Here is a 13,110-nt window from a genome sequence, read left to right as displayed (position 1 = left end):
TCACCTCAGCACTGCCACATTTCAAACTCGAGTGAGGCCGCGCATGGCTAAGAGTGCACACTGCCATCAGCTGTGCCCAACAAACCTTTGCTGAGCGGTGCTTGTGTCTGACTGTCCCACCTAGGTCTGCGGCTACACTACCTGTGCCGTGAGAGCTGAGAATGACGGAGCGAGAGAGACCAGCATGCCCGTGACTGAAAGATGAGGTGGAGGTGGGGTGGGGGGAAGCAAAGGACAGAGAAAATACATAACTGACCCTGGGGAAAGTTCTGAGCAAATGAGGCTTTTATAGGTTAGCCATCACTACCCAAATACACAAGATCCCAGCCCTAAATTCTTAGTAATAACTATCCAATAAATACTATATATGCTGAATATCTCCTTTGCAAAAGCCATGCTAAAAGCAACAAATCCACTTTAAGAGCCAGGTTTCTTGTGTTACCTCATCCATTCAGTACCACAGCCCTATGGGACACACACCACGGTCACAGGTCAGCCAGCCTGGTCTGGAGAGATCAGCTTGGCACTTCCACTCAGTCCTCTGTCACAGTGGAAGTCCCTACCTGCCCTCCTCAGCATCTTCCCCTGCAAGAGGGCAGTATCCCCAGTTTGCAGTCCCTGTGTGCTTCTGTGAAGATTGCAGGTGGTCGCAGAGGGGACTGTTGCATGTGTGCAGGGGGAGAGGGTTACAAGGCCGCTGGGTGTGTCCAGCAGGCAGCACTTTACGCTGCTGCAGTATAAAGACACTTCATTCCAGAAAGTGGCTCCGTTCTTCCCCTGTGCCTGACTCGTGGCTTTTGTGCATGGGCCCCTGCTACAGTCAGCATCCGACCCACTGCTGGATCCAAGGAAGCTGGCTCTGTAGGTTGGATCTCAGACTTCAAGTGTCCGTGTCCGATCTCAGCAAAGCAAGCGCCTGCTTTCCCCACCCCGTCCGCACGGAAGCAGTGCCAGCACTCTTATTAAGCAGGTTTCTCTGTGTAGCTCTGGCTACCCTGGCACTCGCCGTGTAGACCAGAATGGCCTTGAACTCAGTCAGCTGCCTCTGCATCCCAAGTGCTGGGATTGGAGGTGTGCGCCACCACTGCCTGGCTGGCACTGTCACTCTCGCGTTGCTGGGGAAATGTCAGCAGGACAGCTGTGGGAAAGGGCTTGTAATTCACACCTGGGATTAGTCTGCTAGGGAGATGCCTGTCTACATGGAGGGATCGGCAGTGCTGTGGCCCACAATTGCCTTTTAATGGGGAAAAAAAACAAAAACAAAAACAAAAACCAAACCCATTCTTTCGCTTTGACCCATGTTTGCTGCATACGTGCGACCTTAGCCGTTACATTGATAGGATTCTTACACTGCTGCAGAACTGTTCCTAGTGACTCAGCCTCTAGGATTTGATTTGGTTTAATGGCGGTTTTTTTCCCTACTAAGCACATAAAAATGTGAGGCTACTTTAAAAGGCAAAACCAGTAACTGCTCACAGTTTTCCTGAGCGTGTGCTGCCTGTATTATAAATGACTTTTCAGCCGGGCCACAAAGGTCTGCTTTGAGCACACACTTTTGAACTTTCACGTACTCATAAAACTGAAGTGTGTGTCAATCTTGTATAGCCCGGCATATATACTGTGTATATCAAAATGACATGAGGTGGCTTCAGAAGTGTGGAGAATAAATCTAAGGTGTTTGCTAATATGTGCGTGTGGGTGTGCGGTGCTGAACCGGGGTCCATTTCTCTTGTTGGTCTGAGGTGGTCTTTGGGAGGCATTTGGGGGAAGGATGTGACATCCTGGTGTGAACAGGGGAGGAGTGGAGTTGAGTTCTGCCCTTCTGTGCTAGGAGTGAAGGTTAGGTTTCCACAGGCCAGCGCTACCGGGAATGGCCACCAGGAGGCGCAGAAACCAGCCACATCGCCCGGGCCCAGCCCAGGGTGGCTGCCCTTCTCTGCGGCTGCTTTGAAACAGCTGACCGAGTTCCCAGGAAGGGCTAGGGGGCAGCCTCTTTGGGCCAGCTGTTTTGGTTGTGTGCTCCCAACGTCTCTCCTTTGTCTGCCCTGAGTCCTAGACATTGCAGGAGGCCAAGGTCACTCTCCAATATGCATTTGAGTTGCTGGACTGGGATTTGAAGGTTAAACAGAGCCTGTCGCTCAGGTAAAGAAGCCGAGGCCTGGCCTGGGAAGCCAGTCAGAGAGCAGCCCAGAGACCTGCCCCCATCTGACAGCACCCGCTAATAGTAAATAGCAATAGCCTCTTCTGCGCCAGGTGATGAGTCTCCATCTTTTCCTTGAGCCTTATCCTTACAGGAGGCCTGGTGACAGCTGCCAAGCATGCGCACCCCGCGCCAGAGGAGGGAGGACTCAGGGCTGGCGGAGGCTCTGTAAACCAGCTCTCAGACGGAGGGAGGGGCAGCTGGGCGAGGCTAAGTCTAGAGTTTGCCGAGTGCCAAAGAGAAGATGCTCCGTTCTAAGGGCGAGATACTTAAAGTCCTAGGCCCAGCCCTTCAAAGGATCTCCAGGCTTGGGGCTGGAGAGAGGGCTCAGCCGCACTGGCTGCCCTTCCAGAGGACCTGGGTTTGGTTTCCAGCACTCACATGGCAGCTCACAACTGTCTCTAACTCCAGTTACAGGGCGTCTGATACCTTCTGACATCTGCTGGCACCCAGCATGCACTGACATACACACATGGAAAACCCTATAGGTATAAAAATAAATAAGCCAGGTATGGTGGTGCACGCCTTTAATGCCAGCACTTGGGAGGCAGAGGCAGGTGGATCGCTGTGAGTTTGATGCCAGCCTGGTCTACACAGAGAGATCCTGTCTCGAAAGAACAAGACAAAAATAAAATATTTTAAATTAAAAATAAATAAGTAAAACATTTAAAAAAGATTGACAAGTGTGATGACAGGAGGTCCTGGAAAAGGTGAGGAGTGCGGGAGGGCCCTGTCACAGAAGTAGAAGCAGTAAGGATCAGAGTAGGAGTGATTCATGTGGATCAGCAAGAAACAGCACTCGCAATATAAAAACTCCGAAGGAAAAGACCTAAAAGGCCAGTGAGTAAGCATAGAAGAGATGGCCATTGGGACGTTGGCCAGACATACAACAGCAGAGAGATGTCGCCTTCGACCTGTGCGCTTTGCCACACAGAAGGCTGAACAGTAGGGCTGGCACAGCTGAGCTCACAGAGAAGGAGGGGCCCTCGTGGAGCCAGGGTCAGTCCTAGCACCCCAGGAGCCAGGGTGAATCCTAGCACCCTAGGAGCCGGGGTGAGTCAGCACCCCAGGAGCCAGGTACGCTGCCTCAGGACTGCGCTCAGCACAAAGAACAGATGTTCAAGGTTGGCCTTGGTACTAGGGAGTTCAAGGCCAGCCTGGGCTACATGAGACCCTGTGTCAAAACAACGAAAGGTGTCCATGTCTGCTTCAGGGGCCAAGGGAGGAGCCTAATCAGAGGGTAGGGGCTGAAGTAGTAAGGGTGCGCTTCTGGGGACCATGAGGGATGGGGAAAGAGGAGAGCAAAAAGGAGGCGATCTCAAAGGGAGAAGAGTAGCGGCTACCAGGCTGACCCCTCCCCACCAGGGACTGTCCTCCCCAGATCCAGGCGGACTGAGGTAGTTTCCCACAGGAGCCTCCTGCTGAAAGGCTCGCACGAGGAACTGCTGCAGGGGGACAGAGGTGCCCTAAAGTCAGCCCTCCCTCTCACCCCATAAATAGCCTGAGACTAGAGTTGAGCCTGGGGAAGTGAAGCCAGGGTGGTGGAAAGCAGACCAGGACCACCATGGCCCCCGGGGCTTGTTCCAGGCACATTTTCCAAGGCCCCAGGGATCAGTGCAAGGGCCAGAGGCAAGGAGCATGGGGCCAGCCAGAGTGAACTTTCTCACGGGACTGTCCAGCAGGCTTCACGAAGGCAGGGGGGAGTTCACTGTCCTGGAGGTGTGCAAGCCAAGGGGCTGGGCGCAGATGGACATTAGAACGTGCTGTCCTCACAGGCATCGTCCTGTCTTACCGCTGGTATCTGAGGGGACATCTGCTTGTCTCCTGGAGCCTCCTGTTATGTCCATCCTCGGGTGAACCAGACGCCAGCCACAGGAAACAGCCTGTGCCAGTTCCCTTTGTAGAGTAAATATTAGTCTTTGCAAGAGCTGCCCGCTGCTCTTTGTCATAGAGGGCGCTGAGTTTGGGGTGGGGACCTCTTGGTCTACACGCACGCTGATGGAGCCGTGGCCCTCGGTCACTACTGCAGCGCATCCCTGAGTTTCGAGGGGGCGGGCGGCGGGGAAGAGCACTCTGAGACCATAAGCTCAGACCTTACCCTGCACCCCTCTGTCTTCAGACACTGTTCAGGCTGCTTCTACTGATGAAGGGGACTGGAAAGTTTGGCTCAACTTGACCTTGAGGTACCTAGGCCTCAGTTCTGGTTTATGTGACGGTGAAACAAACACACTGCTTAGCAGGAAGTGGGACAGCCTGCCCATGTCTTGCCATTGGAAGCCCCCTACCTCACCACAAAGCCCGGACTCCAGCCCCTACCCTGTTTCTTCCCTCTCTTATCACTCCTGAGGATACAGTCTCAGCCTCCCATCCTCAGTGCCTCAGCTCTGCACAGGGTGAGTGGTAGGCACATGTGGTGGTTACTCTTTGTTGCAGTGACTTGTGGGAGTTTTGGCTTCTTAAAAAAAAAAAAAAAAAACCAGTTAAATCATGTAAACATGTTTTTGGCTCAATCCCAGGTGTATGGGGCTGCTTTAGTTTGTCCACAGCTGTTAACTATGATCCTCTCGTGCTCTGGCAGGAACGCGATCTTTGCCAGCTGCAGATAGTTGAATTCTGAGGACTCTGCAGAGGGGATGAATGCCGGAGCCCCGACACCCCAGAGGTGGGCCGGGGCTGAGAAAGGAGGCTGCTGGTGTTCCCCGCTGTGGCTCCTGTTGCTGGTGACGCAGTTTGATTAAGTGCCCTGAAATGAAGATAGGACTTGCCCCAACGAACCCGACGCCCCTAGCCAGCAGGAAGGAGCTAAAGAGACCAACGCCCCTTCTCCCCACTAGCCTTTCTCTCCTACCTGCTGTTGGGGTGTCGGAAGGGACTGGGGAGAAGAGAGGCAGAGATATAAGAAGCCCCAACAAAATAAAATTGAATAAAAAGTACGGCAACAGTGACTGTAATTACCTAGAGGACGCATGGGCCCCTGGGTGTCTGTGAGGACATTTCCAGAGAAGATTAGCTGAGCTAGGGGAGCCCGCTCTGAATGTGGGTGTCTCTCCATCCTGGGGGCTGGGGTCTCAGGCTGAGTGAAAAGGAGAAAGAAATTGAGCACAAGCATTCACCTCTCTTTGCTTCCTGTCACCAGCGGCCACTCTCCTCCTTCCGTGACTTTCCTGCCACCATGGACTGCAGCCACTAATGCCATGCACCAAAGTAACAGGTTCCTTAAGGTGCTCTTGCTATTTTGTTAAAATAATTCGGAAACAATGATTAACGAGCTACTGAGTGAACGTGAAAGCATCAAAGAGCTGTGATTCCTAGTCCCCACTCCCGCAAGCCACTGCCCTTTGCTGTCCCCCGGGAAAGGTGGGGAGAGGGGTTTCAGTCCCCCTCCAGAAGAGGTGTGGAGGAGGTACTGTAAAACAGCTGGGGAGGGGAGGGGAGGGGAGAGGAGGGGAGGGGAGGAGTCTCATTACCTGGAGCAACAAGCCCCTCCCCCCAACTCCTAGGCAGCTTTAATGGACAACCGAAGCCACAGCTTGAGTAGATGAGGATTTGAGTGAAGGTAAGAAGTGCACAACTGACCGCCTAGCACGTGGGAAGCCAGGGCAAGAAGATTCAAGGTCAAGGCTAGCCTGGGCTGCTTAGTCAGATCCCTTTTCCAAAAAGTTCATATTAAAATGTAAAGAATGGCTGGAAGATGTTAGCAGACGTTGGTAGGGTGCTTGCCCAGCATGTGTGAAGCCCTGGGTTCGATTCCCAGTACAACACAAGCAGGGTGTGGGTGGGCGTATGTGGCCTGTTATCATAGCACTTAGGAGGATAAGAAGTTCAAGGTCATCCTCAACTACAAAGTGAGTTCAAGGCCAGCCTGGGCTACATGAGATTCTTGCTCACTCTCCCCCTTAAAAGAAAATGGCAGAGAGCCTGCATGAACACCATCCAGCCCGTCAGCTCCCAGAGGCCTGGCACCTCCTGAGGGGCACAGGGCGTCGTGAGCAAACTGGAGCTTGTGGGCCTGCGCAGCCGCTACAGGATGCACGGTGGGGTTCCACACCTAGGCTGAGACTGGGGCGATCTGGGGTTCCCCAGAGAAGCTGGGTCAGCCAGACCCTGTGAACAACAGTCACATGGGAGTATGGAGGTGCCAAGAGGGACGCCCCAGCCTCTTGTGCAGGCTATGCTAGTTTGAATGTGAACCGTCTTCCCTATCCTCATGCGTCTGAGTGAGCACTTTGTCCCCAGTTAATGACACTGTTTTGGAAGGTTGTGGAGTCTTAAGGAGGTGAGTCACTGGGGGTGAAATGTGGATTTGCAACCTTGCACCACTCACTTCCTGTCAGGTTGTTGCTTCCTGTCAGGTTGTTGCTTCCTGTCTCCTGCTCCAGCCAGCATGCCTCAAACTACCCTCCTTATCTACAAAGTGTTTTGAAAAAATTTATTTATGTGACCGAGTTTATGTAAGAGAAAGCTACATATGTGTAGGTACCTGCAGAGGCCAGAGCAGGGCATAAGATCCCTTAGAGTTGGAGTTACAGGCAGCTGTGAGCTGGCTGAGGCGGGCGCTGGGCACTGAGCTCAGGCCCTCAGAAAGAACAGAGCTCTTAACTGCTGAGTCATCTCTCCAGCCAAAGCAAGCACTTCACCCCTTACACTGCTTTAATTATCTGTTTCATGGCAGCAACAGAAGTAACTAATCAGAACCCTTGCCTGGAGCTGTGATGACCTGACCGCCTTGGGCAACAGGCAAAGATGGTTAGGGACCGGCACAATTTTCCTGACCTTCAGGCAGCAGCACAGACTCCCAGTGGCCACGAGCCCCCATTTTGTGTGGGCTTTCTTCACGCCCTGTCAGGCCTTGCTGTGGGGAACGAGCACCACAGTCTCACCCACCCTGCGGCACTAGAAGTGGCATCCAGCCTTTCCTCTGGACCCTTTGTGCTCCTGCGTGCCGCCATCTGGAAGGCTCTAGAAAAGCCTCCCAGATCCTGCACCCTGGATTCTACTAGAGAGAAGCCCTGTCAATTATGAGAAGGCCCCAGGAAAAGGTGGAGGCAGTTTTTGCTGAAGTATGGCAGCCACCAGCAGGCTCTGGTGGGTCACAGTGTTTTCTGCCACTAGCTCAGTGGATGAGTAACAGGGACACTGGAAGGAATTTCCTGGGTGATGGATGCTGTGGTGCTGTGTCCGTGACTTCTATTGTCCTACCACTCCCCCCCATATTCCCCCCACCCCCTGCACACACCCCGTCCCCACCCCCACCCCCTGCACACACACACACACACACACAACACCACTTCACACCCCACCACCCCGCCCCACTCCTGTGCACACCACCACCATCACCACTGCCCTACCCCCCACCCCGTTCCCCACCCCCACCCCCTGCACACACACACACACACACACACAACACCATTCCCTCACCACCCCACCACCCCGCCCCCACCACTCCCTGTGCACACCCCCACCACCATCACCACTTGCCTTCCCTACCCCCCACCCCGTCCCCACCCCCACCCCCTGCACACACACACACACACACACACAACACCACTTCCCTCCCCCCACCACCCCACCACCCCGCCCCCACTCCCTGTGCACACCCCCACCACCATCACCACTTGCCTCTCCCTACCCCCCACCCCGTCCCCACCCCCACCCCCTGCACACACACACACACACACACAACACCACTTCCCTCCCCCCACCACCCACACCCCGCCCCCACTCCCTGTGCACACCCCCACCACCATCACCACTTGCCTCTCCCTACCCCCACCCCGTCCCCACCCCCACCCCCTGCCACACACACACACACACACAAACAACACCACTTCCCTCCCCCACCACCCACCACCCCGCCCCCACTCCCTGTGCACACCCCCACCACCATCACCACTTCCCTCCCCCTACCCCCCACCCCAACCCCGCCCCAACCCCTGCACACACACACACACATACCACCACTTCCCTCCCCCTACCCCCCACCCCATCCCCACCCCTATCACCCCCTCCCCCCAGGCACACCATTGCCTCTCATTCTGCAAAACAGTTGCACTGAGCCATGGCTGACTTGCGCCTTCAGCGCTATCGCGGACACTGAGCAGGTCAGTGAGGCCAAGGACCATGCATGTTCCCAGAGAGCTGCAGAAGGGGACTGGGCTGCGGTATGGCAGCTTGGCTGTCCTAGTTTGTTTTTTTGTTGTTGTGATAAAACACTGACCAAAAGTGACTGGGGGAGGCGGGGTATTTCATCTGAGGAAAGCTGCGGCAGGAACTGAAACAGTCCATGTGGAATGGTGCTCAGCTCTGTGCTGCAGATAACCTAGGCACACCTTCCCAGGGGTGACCACCCGTTGGTGGGCTAGATCCTCCTCCATCAGTTACCAATCAAGGAAAAGACCACACAGACACAGTACTTGTAGGGTAATCTGATGGAGACAATTCACATATGCTTATAGGGCAATCTGATGGAGACAATTCACACATGCTTGTAGGGTAATCTGATGGAGACAATTCACATATGCTTATAGGGCAATCTGATGGAGACAATTCACACATGCTTGTAGGGCAATCCATGGAGACAATTCACACATGCTTGTAGGGCAATCCATGGAGACAATTCACACATGCTTATAGGGTAATCTGATGGAGGCAATTCACACATGCTTGTAGGGCAATCTGATGGAGGCAATTCACACATGCTTGTAGGGCAATCTGATGGAGGCAATTCACACATGCTTGTAGGGCAATCTGATGGAGGCAATTCACACATGCTTGTAGGGCAATCCATGGAGACAATTCACACATGCTTATAGGGTAATCTGATGGAGGCAATTCACACATGCTTGTAGGGCAATCTGATGGAGGCAATTCACACATGCTTGTAGGGCAATCCATGGAGACAATTCACACTTGCTTGTAGGGCAATCTGATGGAGGAAATTCACACATGCTTGTAGGGCAATCTGATGGAGACAATTCCTCATTAAAGTTCTCTCTCCCCATCTGTCTCTAGTTTGTGTCAAGTTGAATCCTCTCTCTCTTTCTCTCTCTCTCTCTAGTATTTTATTTATTTTATGTACATGAGTGCTCTATCTGCCTGTACACCTGCAGGCCAGGAGAGAGCATTAGAGGCCGTAGATGGTTGTGAGCCACCATGTGGTTGCTGGGAATTGAACTCATGACCTCTGGAAGAGCAGACAGTCTCTTAACCGCTGAGCCATCTCTCCAGCCCTGTGAATCCCTTCTCTTGATATACACACATTATCTCTCCTGTCTTGTGTGGAAACTGGGGCATTGACAAGATGGCCTTGTGACCTATCCTCCTTATCCTGTAGCCGACAGAAGGTAAGTGCTAGTTGGATTATCTTTCCTGATAAGGGGGTGTCCTTCCTTCCTGTGGATGATCTTCTGAGGCCAGGGTGCTTGGGGCATTGGCAGGCACCTTACAGGAGAGAAAGAGAGAGAGACACAGAGAGAGAGAGACAGAGACAGAGGCAGAGGGAGAGAGACAGAGACAGAGAGAGAGAGAGAGAGAGAGAGAGAGAGAGAGAGAGAGAGAGAGAGTGAGCGCACGCTGAGAGTGGAAACACTGTGGGCTACACTGACACAGGCTGCTAGGCTAGCCCTGAGGCTGCCATGTCTGGTTGGCATCACTCTGGCCAGGTGCTTTGTGGGAAACACACAGAGGCCATCCTGGAGCTCTCAGCGCTTCTACTACAGTGGCACCCTGGAATTCAGGGATGTTGGGACAAGGACCAGCACGACACTAATGAGGCAGGCGCAGGATCTGAGCAGGTAAAACAAAACAGCAATGCAAGAACCAAGGTAAATAATATTTTAATGCAGTATTTTAAAATATCAAAATTAATGCAAAAATACAGGATAAACAATGTATCAAGACAGAATCAGGACTGCTTAACTGGCTCACCTCTTCTCACGTCTCCCGGGAGGGCACACCCAAAGGAGCCCACCCTTGGCAATGTGTAGACTATCTGAGGTGCAACTATGGGATTTAGAGAGCTGGGTTCAACATCAGTCTCTGCAGTGACTTCCTTTCTCTAGTTTTTGGTTATCCCATCTGTCTTGTGCAGAGGCTGGGGCATTGCCACGGAGGCCTCTTGGCGCATCCCTCTGGCCTACTGAGGTTAGTTAACTCTGTCCCTTTCCTGAGAGGCAGTGTCTTCAGGTCCACAGACTCCCAGGGCTATTAATGTCTTGGCCGTCCCTGGCTGGAGCAGGGCTTTTAATTATTGCCAGCTGTGGCTCCTCCCCTTCCCCCAGAGAGATAAGAGCCAGTCCTGTTCCCACATGGGGGCAGGGGAGCTCGGCCACTGCTCACTGAAACCGACAGTGTGTGTCAGCTAGGACGGAGGGGTTGAGTCACACTCCTCAGCCCACTGTGTCCAGCACGCACCATGGGTGCCCAGAGACTTAGCTCTTACATTCACTGTTTCTTCCAAAGGGGCTGCCTTGGTCTTCCCACTTCTGTTTGTTCCTTCACATCCTGTTTCCAACAGCCTTAGAGGGTCTTTCCTCAGATACCCTGCAGAAGGTACATTCTGCATGTCCTAAACCAGGCCATTGTCTTACCAACTGACCTCCTCCCTTTCCTGTTGATGGTCTGGCTCCCTTCGCAGACCTGCGCCCTGGATCCCTCTCTGCATCAGCCTCCCACCATCACTCGACCTCATCTGATAGACTTTCTCTTTGTCTCTACTGGCACACGCCTCTGGCATCTACTCAGCAGTGACGCTCCGCCATCGTCTGGACCAGCCTCCTTGGACAGGCTATGCTCGCGGGGAGGAAGACCACCTGCAAATGAGCCTTTCCCACAGAGCCGAAGGAGCCTCGCTGGGCTCAGATGGTACAGCTCCCTAGACATACCCACCTCAGCTAACTGGGCTTCGCCCTTGGGAAGCATGGAGTGTAGGGTGCAGTTTTAAGAAGCAACAGAGTCTGGGTCACATCAGGCAGGACTCACATGGGATCAGTGGTTTGATCTAAGGGAGGTGTGGGGTTGGCCCTAGGTGCAATCCTTACCTCACCCTCTCTCTCACTGTTGGAAGCTCAGTATGGAGGCCTGCTGGTGTGAGAGCTACTTGGCAGTATCAAGGCCTAAGGTGGCCAAAGTTGGTAAAGTCTTTGAAGTGCCCACCCAGATGGCAATGGAGATGAGGTGGCCTGGCTTGACAGGTGCCGGGCAGGACCAGAGGGACCTGGGTCTTGGCAGAGGAAGAGGGGACTCAGGTGACTCTGGCTGTAAGCTGGCTGTCACTAAGGCAGGATGCCAGCACACGTTTCCTTAGCCCCTCACCCAAGGCTATCAGTCTGCCTTTATCCCAGAGCGTCCTCCACTGAGCTGGTCACTTCCTAACCCTTCTCTCAGCAGTGCCCCAACTCTGCCCTTCCTTTCTTGAACACACTTTGGGTTTCACTCCCTCTTTGTCCTATTGGCTGATAACTGCTCCCCACCCAGGGCTCTGTGCCTTACCTCAGTGCCACAACACATTACTGCTGGGGGAATTTCAGGCCCATTCATTTAGGCGCGGGGTCCCTTCTGATCTGTCCTGGGATGGTACTGAGGAGGCAGTCTTTGAAGGGACCTGGCAGACAGATCTGAGCCTCTGCTAGCCCATCTGGCTTCTTTACACCAGCCTGGCATCGACCTCTGGCTTTGCCAGCAAGACAACCCCAAAGTTTACAGAGTGGAACTAAATGAAGTGTGTTTGCACACACCCTTGGGAGCTATCTCTCACTGACTGACCAATGCTACCTGCTTTGCCCCGCTGCTGTATTCACATCTTTCCATTAGCCACACACACACAGCCTCTCCCCACTGACGTGTGCAGTTATTGCATTCTCTGTCGCTGTGTTTTCCAGGATGATTGTGAACCTCTGCTGTTTCCCACGGCTCTATTGGCTGCTCTGATGTGGCCTGAGGCAGAGTCTGTCTCCTTCAGGCTGGGTTTAGGGTTTAGGGGTGGGGGCGGGGAGGTCACAATGGGACCCATTACAACCTCTTCACACTTCGGTGTGAGTCAAAGGCTTTTGGGATAAGTCCTCACATGGAAATGTGGGGCTCCTGTCCAAAGCCAAAAGGGTGGTAGCTTTTGTGGGCCACCTCTCTCTGGAGCAGGGATGACTCAGCTGCTTAGAGGAAGCAGGAGGCCCACAGTGGCCAGAGGGAACTAAGCCTGTCTGAGCCAATATTTACTGTCATACAAGCCTGGTGAAGCTCTGAGGGGATCTGCTGGTACTAGCTTGGGTTAGAAGCCACATGGCTACAAGATGCCTTGACCCCCAGGCTTTTATGTCAAGGACACACTCAGCCACTCTCCAGGGTGGCACAGGAACTGGGCAGTAAGGGCACTAACAAGAGAACCCAGCAGATCATGATATGTTAAAAGGTAGTCTTAAAAAAAAAAAAAAGTAGTCTTTATGCTTGCACTGGGGACGGGAAAAGATCCCTGCTCTCTCTGAGATTGTGTTTCACTACCAGTGATGTCTGAGAGACCTCAGGATGAAGGGGCCCGGGTGTTCCTGTGTCTGACCCTTGCTGCAGTAGTTGGGCATGTAGGTGAGCACCCAGGGTGGGCAGCTCGCTATTGCTTTGGTTGTGCATAAGGCTAGTGTGACTGATCCTGGCTGGGGCTGTCTTCTCGCTTCCCAGACGAAGGTCCCTGAGCTCCCAGGTCCAAGTATACACTGGGACAATTCCATCCTGAGGGAGGACCACGGGACAGTTGTGATCCCCAAACGAAACTCCAGGTCATAACCATATCTGCCTGAGGTAGAGGAACTCACCCACTCGGGAGGAGCTGGCAGATAAAAGCAGGGCGCTCGGGGAGGGGACTGCATCCTCAGAGGAGGCTCTCATTGGCAACGCTTAACCCAAAGCGACTCATGAGCCAC

The 13,110-nt window shown here is 53.5% G+C and overlaps 1 protein-coding gene across 1 annotated transcript in view; it reads right to left on the bottom strand.

The window, feature by feature from the left end:
- The window catches only part of Ss18l2 (SS18 like 2), an 89,872-nt gene that overhangs the window by 27,441 nt on the left and 49,321 nt on the right, over positions 1-13,110 (bottom strand). The gene's annotated exons all lie outside the window — the stretch shown is intronic.

The sequence above is a fragment of the Acomys russatus genome, chromosome 32 (genome assembly GCF_903995435.1).
Source record: "Acomys russatus chromosome 32, mAcoRus1.1, whole genome shotgun sequence".
Taxonomy (NCBI): Eukaryota; Metazoa; Chordata; class Mammalia; order Rodentia; family Muridae; genus Acomys; species Acomys russatus.
Note: the sequence above shows the minus strand (reverse complement) of the source record. Positions and strands in the feature narration are given on the sequence as shown.